The sequence below is a fragment of the Triticum aestivum genome, chromosome 3B (genome assembly GCF_018294505.1).
Source record: "Triticum aestivum cultivar Chinese Spring chromosome 3B, IWGSC CS RefSeq v2.1, whole genome shotgun sequence".
NCBI lineage: Eukaryota > Viridiplantae > Streptophyta > Magnoliopsida > Poales > Poaceae > Triticum > Triticum aestivum.
In genome coordinates, this window is record NC_057801.1 from 640,533,944 (window position 1) to 640,550,402 (window position 16,459).

The following is a 16,459-nucleotide window of genomic DNA, read 5'->3' on the forward strand; positions in this document are numbered from 1 at the left end:
GCGGACTGTTTTTCTCCCTGCTGATGCTAATATAATTCTCAGAATACAATTGTGTACCAGGCATGTGCGGGACTTTTGGGCATGGGGGGAGGACGACAAAGGTGAGTTTTCAATAGCTTCAGTTTACAGATTTTTGCTGAAGACCAAACTGCAGCAGGAGGCACTCCTGGAGCAAGCCGGCGGCCGGTCAAACATGACGGCAGAGGAGAAGGCATGGACGTCTTTGTGGAGTTTGAAAGTGCCTTCCAAGCAAAAGATTTTCTTATGGAGGTTGTGCCACGAGTCTCTTCCAACGTCGGATGTTTTACAACACCGTGATATGACCACAACACGGATCTGCACCCTTTGTTCTGCACCTGACACATGGAAACATGCTCTAATAGACTGTGCAACGGCAAGAAGTGTGTGGTCTTTATCTTCTGGAGAGACAGTGGATTGCATGTATGATAACCTGACGATGAACGCGAAGAATTGGGTCTTCACATTGCATGACAAGCTGGAGCATGAAGAATTCACCCGCATGGTGGTGACGCTGTGGGCGATTTGGTGAGCTAGGTGAAAAGTGATCCATGAAGACATTTATCAAACTCCTTTTGCCACACATTCTTTTATCAACTTTTTTCAGAATGATCTTGAGTTCATAGAGAAGAAGGCGATGAAGTTGATCAGGGTCCTGTTACTCGGCCATCGAGGTGGCTTCCACCACCAGAAGAACTGACCAAAATAAATGCAGATGCAGTAGTAGGAAGAGCAGGTGATCATGGAGCTTTTTTGGGAGCTTCAGCAATCAAGCTCAGGTTTATTTCAGATCCGACCACATTGGAAGCTCTAGCAGTTCGTGAAGGACAAGCAATTGCAGAAGACTTATGTGTCAACCAAATTCATATTGCAACGGATTGCAAGACAGTGGTGAACGACATCAAGCAGAATTCAGCGACGAGATATGGGGCCATAGTATATGAAATAATAGAATGCTCACGGGGGTTTTCAGTTTGTAATGTCGTTCACGAATTTAGGAGCTCGAATTTAGGAGCTCGAATTTCGAGGCTCACAACCTCGCTAAGCATGTTTTAACTCTAGATTTTGGCAGGCATGTGTGGTTAGGCCAACCCAGGGAGTTGCTATTTTTACCTGTAAAGATTTCAGACTTTTGAATAAAGCTTGGCGAGGGTGTCTCAAAAAAAAAGGTACACGCCCCTTCTTGGCCAGCGCACTACAGCCGCTGCGAATGCATCAAATGACGAACTATATGTAGACGGTTAATAATAGAGAAATGGAACTGTAGCTACCCGGTTTATTATATGAACTTTCTTTTATCACGCATTTTTCAACAAGGATTATCTATTGAAAACACGAAAAGTTATAGAATTCTCTGATATATTTTTTGGTAACATGAACGTTTGCTGAAATTCCGAACGATTTCAGAAACATTAACATTCGCTGAAAAATTCCTTTTTATGGAAACTGAACTTTTTTGAATTTGTGTATGGGAACATTTTTTAATTCTTCAAAAAATAAGAAATTCAGACCATTTCTTAATACTCAATATTTTCCAAATTTGTGAAATGTATTTGAAATGTGAACACTTTATTAAATTATAAATAATTTTGTTGAAACCCAAACCTCTTTGAAAATTTGTGATATTTTTAAAACATGAACCTTGTTTCAAATTAGCAAACATTTTTGGAAATTCAGAACTTTTTGTCAAATCTAGAAAATTTTGTTAAAAACTGCAAGAAAAAACCTAATTATTAAATAAATACTGTAAAAAAATTTGTAAAAAAAATTGTGTAGCATTTTCTCAAAATTTTCAATTTAAAAAGAAATAGGAAAAAAATGGTAACTTTTAGAAGAAAACTATAGAAAAACCTAGTCCATGAATCTTCTAGAAGGTTCTGAAAACCACCGGAAAGCTTCCAAAAACCTGGTAACTGTTTTGTATCTTCAAATGGGCCGGCCCAACACAATACGATCTGTCGCGAGCATTCAGCGAAACAACGACAATCTGCCATAGAATGCGGCAAATAGGAATTCGCAACTTCACCGCTAAGCACAACGAGTCCTCCTATGTGACACTTAGTATCGAGCGTGCACATGTGCGGCACTAGGCCAGCCCTGTCGGGTCTCACACAAAGTCACAGAGCCTAGCAAACCTTCTTTTCTAGCCATTTTTAGGTTTTTTAAATGGTATTTTGCTTTTCATAAAGAAAAACACGGCACTTTGATCAAATTGTCATTTTTTAAATGAAAGACATTTTTTTAAACAACATAAACATTTGGTGTGGGTTTTTGGAACTTGGGTCTAGGCCCACCTGATTAGTCAGTTGAAAAATATTAAAAATATGTGATTTAAAAAAAAACATTCTCTAGTACATTACTCATCTTTGATCTTTCAGGATAAAATGACTGCTATGGTATTGTAGGCAAAAAAACTTTTGCAAGTACAAATTGTGTGAATAGTTAGCTTAATATAGTATTGGTTTTGTTTTCATTTGTTCAAAATACCATGAAGTCATTTTGCTGCGAAACTTTACACACGAGTAATAGACTAAACAATGCTTTCTCCAAAAAAGATTCACTTTTTAAACCATTTTTTGTTCGGGTTCGCCTAGACCCAGGTTCTGTTGTATAATTTCCATAGAAATTTCTTAAAATGTGTTGGACTATTTCAAATTAAGTGGGCATTTTAAGAAAATCAAATAATATTTAAACACTTTCAAATTTACATGAGACACTTTTATGAAACTTTGTGAATTCTTTATTGAAACCGTATGATTTTTAAAAGAAACAACATATAGATTTCTAAACAAATACCTGATTTATCAACGAGGTAATATCATATTGAAAATTGTTCACTCTGTATTTAAAAAAAAATGTTCATTGTTTATTTGGCGGCGGGGGCTGTGGGGTTGGGGATTGTATGCACTCAAGAAAATAAATTTGTACTAAAATATAAAATAAAAAGCAAAAATCATAATATAAAAAGAAAATAAAATTCCATGCAAAAAACGAAAGAACCGAACAGATACCTTCATAATCTTGTTTAATCCGTGAAAACAAATAACAAATAAAAAAAATTAAAACCATCAAAAAGGACGCAGCTAAAAGCCCGCAAACGCACCTAGCCCAGGAGATGCGCGCATGGGCTTGTATACCCTTATTATTTCATGCAATGAGTGTGAGTTAGGATTTTCCGAGCACAAACACTCGAGTGCGCTCACGAACAGCATAAAGTTGGTAGGTTTTCTTCGGCTCACGTGAGCTCAAGGCGAATCATGTTATCGTTTTATTTTTTGCGAGTGATTATCAGTACCAGTTTGACTGAAATGGAATTGGGAGCTAATACTACAAAAATCCTTACATTTGTCGCCCGTACCCTTTCGTCTCACACGAGGCACACAATAGGCGACCAGTGTTCCCTGCCTCCCGTTGGCGGCACCGTCGGTCTACTTCCTCTCCATTGGCCTTAGGGTTACGGAGACGCAGTGGACCTCGGCCTTTGCTAGCAGGAAGACTCACTACTAGGGAAAAGCCTATAACCAGCAGCGCTCCCTAAAATACCACGCTAGCAGCATCGCGTGTTAGGAAAACGCACTGCTGACAGGAAAATAGCAGTAGCGCGTCCACTGCAAACCGCGCTGCTGCTATAATTGCCATGACCTCGCCCCCCCCCCCCCCCCCCCCCCGCTAGTTATAGCAGTAGCGCACTTTATTTAACAGCGCTACTGCTATAGAAGTTAGCAGCAGCGCACTTATGGAAAAACCGCCACTGCTAAGATCAGCCCACAAGTTTAGTCCCACCTCGCTCCGTGAACAGGGTGTTTACCACCTTAAATATGTTATTTCTGAAACTACCACAACGAGTTGGTCTTCACTGAACTCTATGTGTAAAATTTGTGGCTGCAATATGAGTCATCTCTGGTTCCTACCGGATAGGACTCATATTGACAATTCAGATTGTACACAAAAAGATCATTGATGGCCAATATATTTTTGCATTGACATATTTTTTGTATAGTTACACTTAGCAGTAGCGGTTTATGTGCAACGCGCTACTGCTATTCTGATTATCTGTAGCGCGTTTCGGCAAACGCGCTGCAACTATCCCTACCTTATCCTCACGCATACGACCGGCGCCCTCACTCACACTCTCACTCTCGCCCCCCGTGCCGATAACCGTCGTCGTGCGTCGCCGACGCCGCCGCCGCCTTCGTCCGTCCGCCGCCGAGGTACTCCCCTCCTTCCGTCCCTCCTCCCTCCTCCGCCGCCGCCCTCCTCCCTCCGCCTGTGGCCGCCCTCTCCCTCCTCCACCGGCAGCCCTCCTCCCACCGCCCTCGACCTCGCCGCCCCTAGCTACCTCTCCGTCGCCCCCACCCCCTGCCACTAGTTAGTACTAGATTTAGTAGTTGTAGATGTTAATTTAGGGTTCATAGCTAGTACTAGATGTTAATTTAGTTAGTACTAGATTTTTGGTAGTAGTAGATGTTAATTTAGGGTTCATAACTAGTTTAGTAAGTAAATTAATAAACTAGTTGAAGTAGTTGAATTAATAGAACTAATGTATTTTTAGTAAGATAATTAATATAACTAGTTGAACTACTTTATTTTTAGAAAGAACTAGTTTTTTTCTATTTATAGTAAGTTTATATTTAGTAAGAACTAGTTGAATTAATAAAACTAGTTGAACATGTCATATTTGTTGTTATTTTTTAGTTTAAGTAATTATTCGGGATGTATTAGTGATAACTTATATGGTTTCAGGTGACCACCGTCGTCCCCGTCATCGACCCCCTCCGACATCCCCGCCGTCGTCCCCGTCACCGACCCACTCCGACATCCCCGCCGTCGTCCCATTCACCGACCCCCTCCGACATCAAGGTGAGACCAGCCAAATATCCTTGTATATCTTGTGTTGTTGCTCAAATAGGATATGTGGTTGCCCAAGTGATCCTTTATGTTCAGTTTACATCTCCGAGTGGCCTATGTTTTGCCGGAGTGTTGATTAATTTCCGTTCCGGTAAATTTCAGGCACTCGATATGTCCTTTTTTAGCAAAGGTCATGCCGGATTTTTTCGTGAATTCTGGCATGACTTGTGCTAGAATATGTACAAGTTTAATCTTTGAATTATGAACGTAGGAAATGTCATACACGAACGACGACAGTCTCCCAGGGGAGTGTAGCTGGTGCCACGACGATCGAGGTATATGTGACAGGTTCGTTTGGCTGGACGAAGATCGGCGCTTCAGCATTAAGCTCGAGGAGACCTTCGATTGTGAAATGGTACGCAACAACGACAAGTGTTTTTTCGTAATTAAGCATGACTACAACTATTTCAACATCTAATTTTCATATTTTACAATTCGACTAGCTTATCCCATGCCATGCAAGACGCTATGTCTTGGAGATGATGGGTTTTGAAGACCATGAAAATTTTGAAACAAAGAAAATACACCTAAGGACCCATCATGATATGGATTTTGAAGTAAATCTGTGCAATGCTCAGAGCGTAACCCATTTTGGTTGCCAAAATTGGGAAGCACTTTGCAAAATGTATGGTTTTTATGATGGTATGATTGTCACCATGGATCTTGGTGATCCTGACATCGAGCAAGACAATATGGACATTTGGGTCCTTGTTGATACGCTTCCGATTGTACCGCTATGTGAGTTTCTCAAACATAGTTATTAACTAATTTATATTGTTTATTTCAAAATAGTTGATAGCTTATTTTCATTGACAGCTTATTTTGATTCTTCAAAGACTGTGTGGAAGATGGTAGATAAAACCCACTACACCGATGGCACCGAGTTAATGTATAAGGAGAAAAATCATCTGATCGCATTTTGTACTCTTCTTGAGAATTACAATAACTATTATCGAACTCCTCCAAATTATGGTGAATACGTGCCACTAGTGCATGTGTTGAACCACGGTAACTTCTCTGGAGATACCCTGGTAAGATTTTTTTACTATTACGACATCCGTGCATCTTTTGCATACTTCTAAAACTAGTACATTATTGCTAACTACGAAGTTATTATTATGTTTTTCAACAGAAACTCCCGATGGATTATGTGCCTCATCTGATGTCTCTGCATGGTCGTCTCTCAGTTCTGAACATACTGCCAGGTAAATCTACGGAGCTCACCTATGCATATCGGATTTCTAAAACCCTTGAACACGTTCATCAAAGAATGGAAGAAATGTATGGACATTCGCAAGGAGGTTCTTGGAAGTAACATTCAGCGAAAGGCAAGAATTGAAGACAGGCTAATCTCCATTCTCCATAATGGAGAGTCAGGGGCTATCTTGTTTTTTGCTATTTTACCTTAAAAATGTAGTAGGTCTTAATCGAATGTAATAGGTCCTATGAGGTACAATATGTTTATTATGTGGTAATGTGTTAGAGTTGATAATGATGATCTTGAGGAGGTGTTATGTGATGTCAATGATGAAAACGATGATCTTGAGGAGGTGTTATATGACAATGATGTATTACGATGATAAGTTGTTAATGATATCATGATGATGATGATATTATTATATCACTGGGTGAAAGAACTGCGGATTAGTTTCAAGTGGATGGACATCCACTTGAAACTAGTCCACGGTTCTTTCACCCCATGATGTAATAACTCATTATTATGTGAAAACAATCTCTAAATTCCTGTTGTATGAAAACTTGTGTAAAGGTGTATGAATACAACATGAAATAAAAAAGAAATAAAATACTAAATAATAGTAGTAGCGCGGGAGAGGAGAAGCGCTAATACTAATTACCAGTAGCGCTGTTCTAAACGAGCGCTGCTACTAAGTCAATTTATCAGTAGCGTAGGTCGAGGCGCGCTATTACTAAGCATTAGCTGTAGCGCCTTATCAGTAGCGCTCCTGCCCGCGCTACTGATATGCCTAAAACCCGCGCTGTTGCTAGCCTTTTCCCTAGTAGTGACTCCTGCTTCGTTTTCAAGTATTTTTTTAGTTTGCTTAGGGTTTATGTTTTATTTAGGAAGACAAGATGGCGATGAGGGTTCACTAAAGATGGAATAAGATTATATCTGGCTAGTCTTCGTCTTAAAAGTGCATCTAGCATCAACGGTCATCGGAGGGCGCGTGGAGAAGTGTCTCCGACGGACCATGCACAAACCTTCTATTTGTGGTTGTAGTGACAGTTAGAGATAACACGCTAAATTTGCCTACAATATAAGCGTCGTGTGTGGTAGGAGAGACGGACGAGCCGCGAGCCGTCGCATCATGCGTCTCCGTCGAGGTACGACGGTCGCTCACCGGTTCAACTCGGCCATCATCGTGCGTGTGGGTTTCAACGGCCGTCCATCCTCACTCAAGTCAACGTCGCAGCATTTGGACCTGGCAAGCTGCTCCAGCTGAAGATAGTTAATGCTTGACGCCTACCGCCGGTCTCCGGCGTCGCTGTCGGCGAAAAACCGGTGGCCAATCATCCGAGCTCGTCCTCGCCGGGTGTAGTAGTAGTCACCGGTGAGGTTAGCTTGCCGGATGGGTGTTAAGCTTGTTGGGTCGACCACGCAACGCGCCATGGCTGTGCCTTCTCGAAGCGCGTGACGTGATGTATGCCTACGGATGGTCATGAAATTTGAACGACCGAACGCGACCAATGATTTGTTGTACGACGAGCCATCTTAGATCAGTTACCATGTCGTGATCTCTCCCCTGCTGATTGTTGGTGAGTTGCGTGGCTGATCGTGGGACGAGTCGGCGTTGGTGGTGGTGTCCGTATGGTGCTGGACAAGACAGGACAACGTGTTTTCGTAACCAAATTGTGGAGCGTGATGCGCACGTCGGGCGTGCGGTCTCTGCAGGTGCAACAGCTCTGAGGGTGCTGGTCTCCCAACCTTCCGGTGTTTCTGTCGTATTAGTGCAGCTTAACTTATTGTCATTGCACGAGTGGAATTTATTAGAAAGTAAGACTTGAGCCGCACTTCAGCTTAACGTTTGTTGACGAGGAATTCGTTTCTTTCTCAACTGCTGTGTTCAGCATACGTGCGGAAAACCTGGGAGCCATTGGGTGCATAATTGACGCAAGTAAAGCTGTTGTTGTTTTCTCGACAAATCAACTGCAATTCTGCTAAAAAAAATCAACTGCAATTGAATTCTGCCGGGAGGCAGCTAACTTTACCAAATGACACAGGAAATGGCTGACGAACCTACAACGGGCTATTCCATATGATTTGTTGTCTCATCTTCATGGTCACTAGATCGTTGATGCAACGCTTTGCCGCGACCGTTTATAAAAACTTCATAAATGTTTGTGAAATTTAGATGGTACAAACATGAGAAAAATGAATTGCAATGCCTTAGTATAGACTGGACATATCTGATCAACAAATTAGCTTCGTCAAAACTAGTAGTACTACGTAACTGCATAAATTGACATGTACATATTCAGGAAGGAACAAAGATGATTTATATTTAGAATTAAGTTAGCAAACGGGTATCTAGAAATGGCATGTCACGACAAACTTGTGTATCCTGCTCAATGAAAAAACACACAGGGGTTTGGGGCTTGTTTTTGGCATGGTTGGAGGCTTAGACCAACACGATTACCTGACAAATATAGATGAAATCAGTCACATAAAACGATCAATTATTGGTTTGAGTATGCAGATCTGATTAGAAATTCCAAACGGTTTCACCAAAAATAGAAATTTGGTTCATCTAAAGAGTGAATGCATATACAGATGTGTTATTGGTAGCCTATACAATTTAGAAACAAAGTTATAAATGATTGTATCTTCGTAAGCGTAGCAGCCTATTAATCGAAGTAGGCATAACTACGAGGCTATGACTTCCCGGGTCCAAAAACTTCTGTATTGATCGAGGGCACCAAGTATATATACTCCACCTACTTAAGGCTAGTTTTATGTTACTTTGTGCAATAGATAATCATCTTTTTTTGTGTACCAGGTTTGAAGCTTGCACATCTTCTTTAAGAGCATCTCCAACAGTCGCCCAACGCGCGCCACTCGTGGCGTGCCCATCGCCAGGTTTAGTGTGGCGCGCAACGCTGGCTCCAGCAGCCGCGCTAAAATGCAGTGCGCGTGCGCAGCTCCAGGAGCGCGCTAAAATGCACAGCGCGCGAGCAGCCGGCGCATGTCATTTGTTACATTTTGGATACAAAATAAATTTCACACTTCACAAAACAAAGACATGGCATATAATTTAAATCACAAACAAGTTGATGACCAAAAGTTCATGCCCACAACATCATCCAACCAAGTTCAAAATGCAAACCAAGTTCATGACACAAACGAAAGGCACAAGAATCAAGCCTCGTCCTCGTCTTCATCCTCATCTTCCTCCGATTCATCCGACTCCTCCAAAGACGATTCTTCCTCCTCCTCTTCATTGCCGCGCGTCGCATCCTCATCACGTGAAGCTCGGAAGGTGTTGGCAAGATCTTCAACGGCATCTTCATGAAAATGTGGCACACCGGTGCCTGGAGGTGCACCCATGCCTCCAATGAGAGACGCAAAACTCATGCCACACATGCCAGCCATGCCGCCCGGAGGTGCTCCGAAGCCACCCATGCCTCCCATGGTCTCCATGGTAGCTCCAAAACCACCCATGGCACCCATGCCGCCCATACTAGCTCCAAAGACACCCATGCTGCCAAGGCCACCCATGCCTCCCATGCCGCCAAGGCCACCGCCACCCATGCCGCCAAGGCCACCACCACCCATTGTTGGGGAACGCGGTAATTTCAAAAAAAATCCTACGATCGCGCAAGATCTATCTAGGTGATGCATAGCAACGAGAGGGGAGAGTGTGTCCACGTACCCTCGCAGACAGAAAGCGGAAGCATCTAGTAACGCGGTTGATGTAGTCGAACGTCTTCATGATCCAACCGATCCAAGTACCGAACGTACGGCACCTCTGTGTTCTGCACATGTTTAGCATGATGACGTCCCTCGAGCTCTTGATCCAGTTGAGGCCGAGGGAGAGTTCCGTCAGCACGACGGTGTGGCGACGGTGTCGATGATGTTACCGACGCAGGGCTTCGCCTAAGCACTACAACGATATGTCTGAGGTGTTAAACTGTGGAGGGTGGCACCGCACACGGCTAAGAGAACAACTGTTGTGCCTTGGGGTGCCCCCTGCCCCTGTATATAAAGGAGGAAGGAGGAGGAGGCCGACCAAGGAGGGGCGCCCCTATAGGGGGAGTCCAACTAGGATTCCCAATCCTAGTTGGAGTCCCCTTCCTATTCCAAGAAGGGGGAGAGGGAAAGAGGTGGAGGAGAAAGAGGAAACGGGGGTTGCGCCCCCTCCCCTAGTCCAATTCGGTTTGGGCTTAGGGGGGGGGCGCCTCCATCGGGAGCTCCTAGTCAGCGCCTTCAGCGCCAACTAGGAGTTTCGGCGCCCACGCAGACGCGCTCTTGGGCCGGCCCAATACGGGGGCGTGCGCAAAAGGAAATTAAAAGCAAAAAACTAGCGCTGTTGAAGCATTCGAACCTGCGACCTCATGCTCCACGCAATGCTGCGGTAACCACTCGGGCACTTGGGCGAGTGTGATTGCTTAAATCTTTTTCGTCTTTATTTTCTTTCCTTCTTCCTTCTTTGCTTTATTCCGTTTTTTGTTTTCTATTTTTTCTTCCTTGTTTCATGAACTGCTTTTGAAATTCGTGAACTCTTTTCAAATCAATGAACTTTTTTTTCAGTTTTTTATTGAAAAAACGTTCATCTGATTTGCAAAAAGTTCACAAATTTCAAAAAGAAATTCATCAGATTTGAAAATAGTTCATGGGATTCGAGAAAAAGTTCATCACATATGAAAAAAGTTCATCATAATTGGAAAAAGTTCATCAAATCTGAGAAAAGTTCATCGAATTTGAGAAAAGTTCATCATAATTAGAAAAAGTTCATCGAATCCGAAAAAGAGTTCATCGATTTTGAAAAAAGTTCATCGGATTAAAAAAAAGTTCATGAAATTTGGAAAAAGTTCATCACTTTTCAAAAAAGTTCATCGTTTTGAAAAAAAGTTCATCGATTTTGAAAAAAGTTCACCAATCTTGAAAAAAGTCCATCGGATTTAAAGAAAAGTTCATCGAATTTGAAAAAAAATCACTGAATTTGAAAACAGTTCATCAAAATTGAATAAAAGTTCATTGAATTTGATAAAAGTTCATCGATTTTGAAGAAGGATTTCGCGAATTTGGAAAAGTTCATCGAACCTAGGAAGAAGAACAGGAAAAAAAGAAAATAAAAAAATAAAAAAACGAAAACAGAAGAATAAATGAAAGAACAAAAGAGATAAATATGTGAAAGTTAGCATCTCTTGTTGGTGATGGCGGGGTGGTTACTACAGCTTAGTATTTAGTACGTTGTCCCCAGTTTGATTCCTGCTACTAGCAGACTTTTTTGCGGTGTGATACAGAGAGAAAAGCTAGATGGGCCGACCCAGCGGTGAAGGGGGTATGCGCCCATTTGTAATTAGTACTGTAGCGGGCGCTTAAGGCGCCGAATAGGAACCAGTGCCTCCACCTGGCCGCTGCCTCCTCTCTTCCACTAAGGCCCATGAAGGCCCATTAATCCCTCGGGGGGTTCCGGTAACCTCTCGGTACTCCGAAAAATGTACGAACCATTTTGAAATATTTCCGGTGTCCGAACATAGCCTTCCAATATATCAATCTTTATGTCTCAACCATTCCGAGACTCCCCGTCATGTCCGTGATCTCATCCGGGACTCCTAAAAAACTTCGGTCATCAAAAACAGATAACTCATAATACAAATGGTCATCGAACGTTAAGTGTGCGGACCCTACGGGTTTGAGAACTATGTAGACATGATCGAGACACATCTCCAATCAATAACCAACAGTGGTACCTATATGCTCATATTGGCTCCTACATATTCAACGAAGATCTTTATCGGTCAAACCGCATAACAACATACGTTGTTCCCTTTGTCATCGGTATGTTACTTGCCCGAGATTCGGTCGTCGCTATCATCATACCTAGTTAAATCTCGTTACCGGCAAATCTATTTACTCATTCCGTAATGCTTCATCCTGAAACTAACTCATTAGTCACATTGCTTGCAAGGCTTATAGTGATGAGCACTACCGAGAGGGCCCAGAGATACCTCTCCGAAACACGGAGTGACAAATCTTAATCTTGATCTATGCCAACCCAAAAACACCTTCTGAGACACCTGTAGAGCATCTTTATAATCACACAGTTACGTTGTTACATTTTATAGCACACAAGGTGTTCCTCCGGTATTCGGGAGTTGCATAATCTCATAGTCATAGGAACATGTATAAGTCATGAAGAAAGCAATAGCAATAAAACTTATCGATTATTATGCTAAGCTAATGGATGGGTCTTGTCCATCACATCATTCTCCTGATGATGTGATCCCGTTCATCAAAGGACAACACATGCCTATGGTTAGGAAACATAACCATCTTTGATTAACGAGCTAGTCAAGTAGAGGCATACTAGGGACACTTTGTTTTGTCTATGTATTCACACATGTACTAAGTTTCCGGTTAATACAATTCTAGCATGAATAATAAACATTTATCATGATATAAGGAAATATAAATAACAACTTTATTATTGCCTCTAGGGCATATTTCCTTCAGTCTCCCACTTGCACTAGAGTCAATAATCTAGTTCACATCGACATGTGATTTAACACCAATAGTTCACATTTGTATGTGATTAGCACCCATAGTTCACATCGCCATGTGACCAACACCCAAAGGGTTTACTAGATTCAATAATCTAGTTCACATCGCTATGTGATTAACACCCAAAGAGTACTAAGGTGTGATCAAGTTTTGCTCATGAGAGAAGTTTAGTCAACGAGTCTGTCACATTCAGATCCGTATGTATTTTGCAAATATTCTATGTCTACAATGCTCTGCATGGAGCTACTCTAGCTAATTGCTCCCACTTTCAATATGTATCCAGATTCAGACTTAGAGTCATCTGGATCGGTGTAAAAGCTTGCATCGACGTAACTCCTTGCGACGAACTCTTTATCACCTCCATAACCGAGAAATATTTCCTTAGTCCTCTGAGGATAATTTTGACCATTGTCCAGTGATCTACTCCTAGATCACTATTGTACTCCTTTGCCAAACTCATGATAAGGTACACGATAGGTATGGTACACAACATCGCATACTTTATAGAACCTATGGCTAAGGCATTGGGAATAAATTTCATTCTCTTTCTATTTTCTGCTGTGGTCGGGTTTGAGTCTTACTCAACTTACACCTTGTAATACAGGCAAGAACTCCTTCTTTGACTCATCCATTTTGAACTCTTTCAAAATCTTGTCAAGGTATGTACTCATTGAAAAAATCTTATCAAGCGTCTTGATCTATCTCTATAGATCTTGATGCCCAATATGTAAGCAGCTTCACCGAGGTCTTTCTTTGAAAATCTCCTTTCAAACTCTCCTTTATGCTTTCCAGAAAATTCTACATCATTTCCGATCAACAATATGTCATTCACATATACTTATCAGAAAGGTTGTAGTGCTCGCACTCACTTTCTTGTAAATACAGGCTTCACCGCAAGTCTGTATAAAACTATATGCTTTGATCAACTCATCAAAGCATATATTACACCTCCGAGATGCTTGCACCAGTCCATAGATGGATCGCTGGAGCTTGCTCACCTTGTTAGTACCTTCAGGATCGATAAAACCTTCTCGTTGCATCATATACAACTCTTCTTTAAAAATATCCATTTAAGGAATGCAGTTTTGACATCCATTTGCCAGATTTCATAAAATATGGCAATTACTAACATGATTCGGACGGATTTAAGCATCGCTACAGTTGAGAAAATCTCATTGTAGTCAACACCTTGAACTTATCGAAAACCTTTTGCGAGAAGTCGAGATTTGTAGATAGTAACACTACTATCAGCGTCTGTCTTCCTCTTGAAGATCCATTTATTTTCTATGGCTTGCCTATCATCAAGCAAGTCCACCAAAGTCCACACTTTGTTCTCATACATGGATCCCATCTCAGATTTCATGGCCTCAAGCCATTTCGTGGAATCTAGGCTCATCGTCGCTTCCTCATAGTTTGTAGGTTCATCATGGTCTAGTAACATGACTTCCAGAATAGGATACCGTACCACTCTGGTGCGGACCGTACTCTGGTTGACCTAGAGGTCTGGTAGTAACTTGAACTGAAGTTTCATGATCATCATCATTAGCTTCTTCACTAATTGGTGTAGGAATCACTGAAACTGATTTCTGTGATGAACTACTTACCAATTTGGGAGAAGGTACAATTACCTCATCAAGTTCTACTTTCCTCTCACTCGCTTATTTTGAGAGAAGCTCCTTCTCTAGAAAGGATCCATTCTTAGCAATGAATATCTTGCCTTCAGATCTGTGATAGAAGGTGTACCCAACAGTTTCTTTTGGGTATCCTATGAAGACACATTTCTCTGATTTGGGCTCGAGCTTATCAGGTTGAAGCTATTTCACATAAGCATCGCATCCCCGAACTTTAAGAAACGACAACTTAGGTTTGTTGCCAAACCACAATCCATACAGTGTCGTCTCAACGGACTTTAACTGTGCCATTTTTAACATGAATGCAACTGTCTTTAATGCATATCCCCAAAATGATAGTGGTAAATCGGTAAGAGACATCATAGATCGCACCATATCTAATAAAGTGTGGTTACGATGTTCAGACAAATAATTACGCTGTGGTGTTCCAGGTGGCGTGTCCTGTGAAAATATTCCACATTGTTTTAATGAAGGCCAAACTCGTAACTCAAATATTTTCTTCTGCGATCATATCATAGAAACTTTATTTTCTTGTTACGACCATTCTCCACTTCACTCTGAAATTGTTTAAACTTTTCAAACGTTTCAGACTTATGCTTCATTAAGTAGATATACCCATATCCGCTCAAATCATCTGCGAAGGTCAGAAAATAACGATACCTGCCATGAGCCTCAACACTCATCGAACCGCATCGATATGTATTATTTCCAATAAGTCATTAGCTCGTTCCATTGTTTCGGAGAACTGAGTTTTAGTCATCTTGCCCATAAGGCATGGTTCGCAGGTATCAAATGATTCATAATCAAGTGATTCCAAAAGCCCATCAGCATGGAGTTTCTTCATGCGATTTACACCAATATGACCTAAACGGCAGTGCCACAAGTATGTTGCACTATCATTATAACTTTGCATCTTTTTGCATCAATATTGTGAATATGTGTATCACTACAATCAAGATTCAATAAACCATCCACATTGGGTGTATGACCATTGAAGGTTTTATTCATGTAAATAGAATAACAATTATTCTCTGTCTAAAATGAATAACCGTATTGCAATAAATATGATCTAATCATATTCATGCTTTAACGCAAACACCAAATAATATTTATTTAGGTTCAACTCTAATCTCGAAAGTATCGGGGGTGTGCGATGATGATCATATCAATATTGGAATCACTTCCAACATGCATCGTCAATTCACCCTTAACTAGTCTTTATTTATTCTGTAACTCCTGCTTCGAGTTACTAATATTAGCAACCTAACAAGTATCAAATATCCAGGGGCTACTATGAACACTAGTAAGGTACACATCAATAACATGTATATCAAATACACCTTTGTTCACTTTGCCATCCTTCTTATCCGCCAAATGTTTGGGCAGTTCCGCTTCCAGTGACCATTTCCTTTGTAGTAGAATCACTCAGTTTTAGGCTTATGTCTAGCTTTGGGCTTCTTCACGGGAGTGACAACTTGCTTGCCATTCTACTTGAAGTTCCCTTTCTTTCCCTTTGCCCTTTTCTTTAAACTAGTGGTCTTGTCAATCATCAACACTTGATGCTCTCTCTTGATTTCTAACATCGTCGATTTCAGCATCACGAAGAGCTCGGGAATTGTTTTCGTCATCCCTTGCATACTATAGTTCATCACGAAGTTCCAATAACTTGGTGATGGTGACTAGAGAACTCTGTCAACCACTATCTTATCTGGAAGATTAACTCCCACTTGATTCAAGTGATTGTAGCTACCAGACAATCTGAGCACATGCTCACTGCTTGAGCTATTCTCCTCCATCTTTTAGCTATAGAACTTGTTGGAGACTTCATATCTCTCAACTCGAGCATTTGCTTGAAATATTAACTTCAACTCCTGGAACATCTCATATATTCCATGACGTTCAAAACGTCTTTGAAGTCCCGATTCTAAGCCGTAAAGCATGGTGCACTAAACTATCAAGTAGTCATCATATTGAGCTAGCCAAACGTTCATAACGTCTGCATCTGCTCCTGCAATAGGTCTGTCACCTAGTGGTGCATCAAGGACATAATTCTTCTATGCAGCAATGAGGATAAACCTCAGATCACGGACCCCGTCCGCATCATTGCTATTATCATATTTTAATTTAGTTTTCTCTAGGAACATATAAAAAACATAGG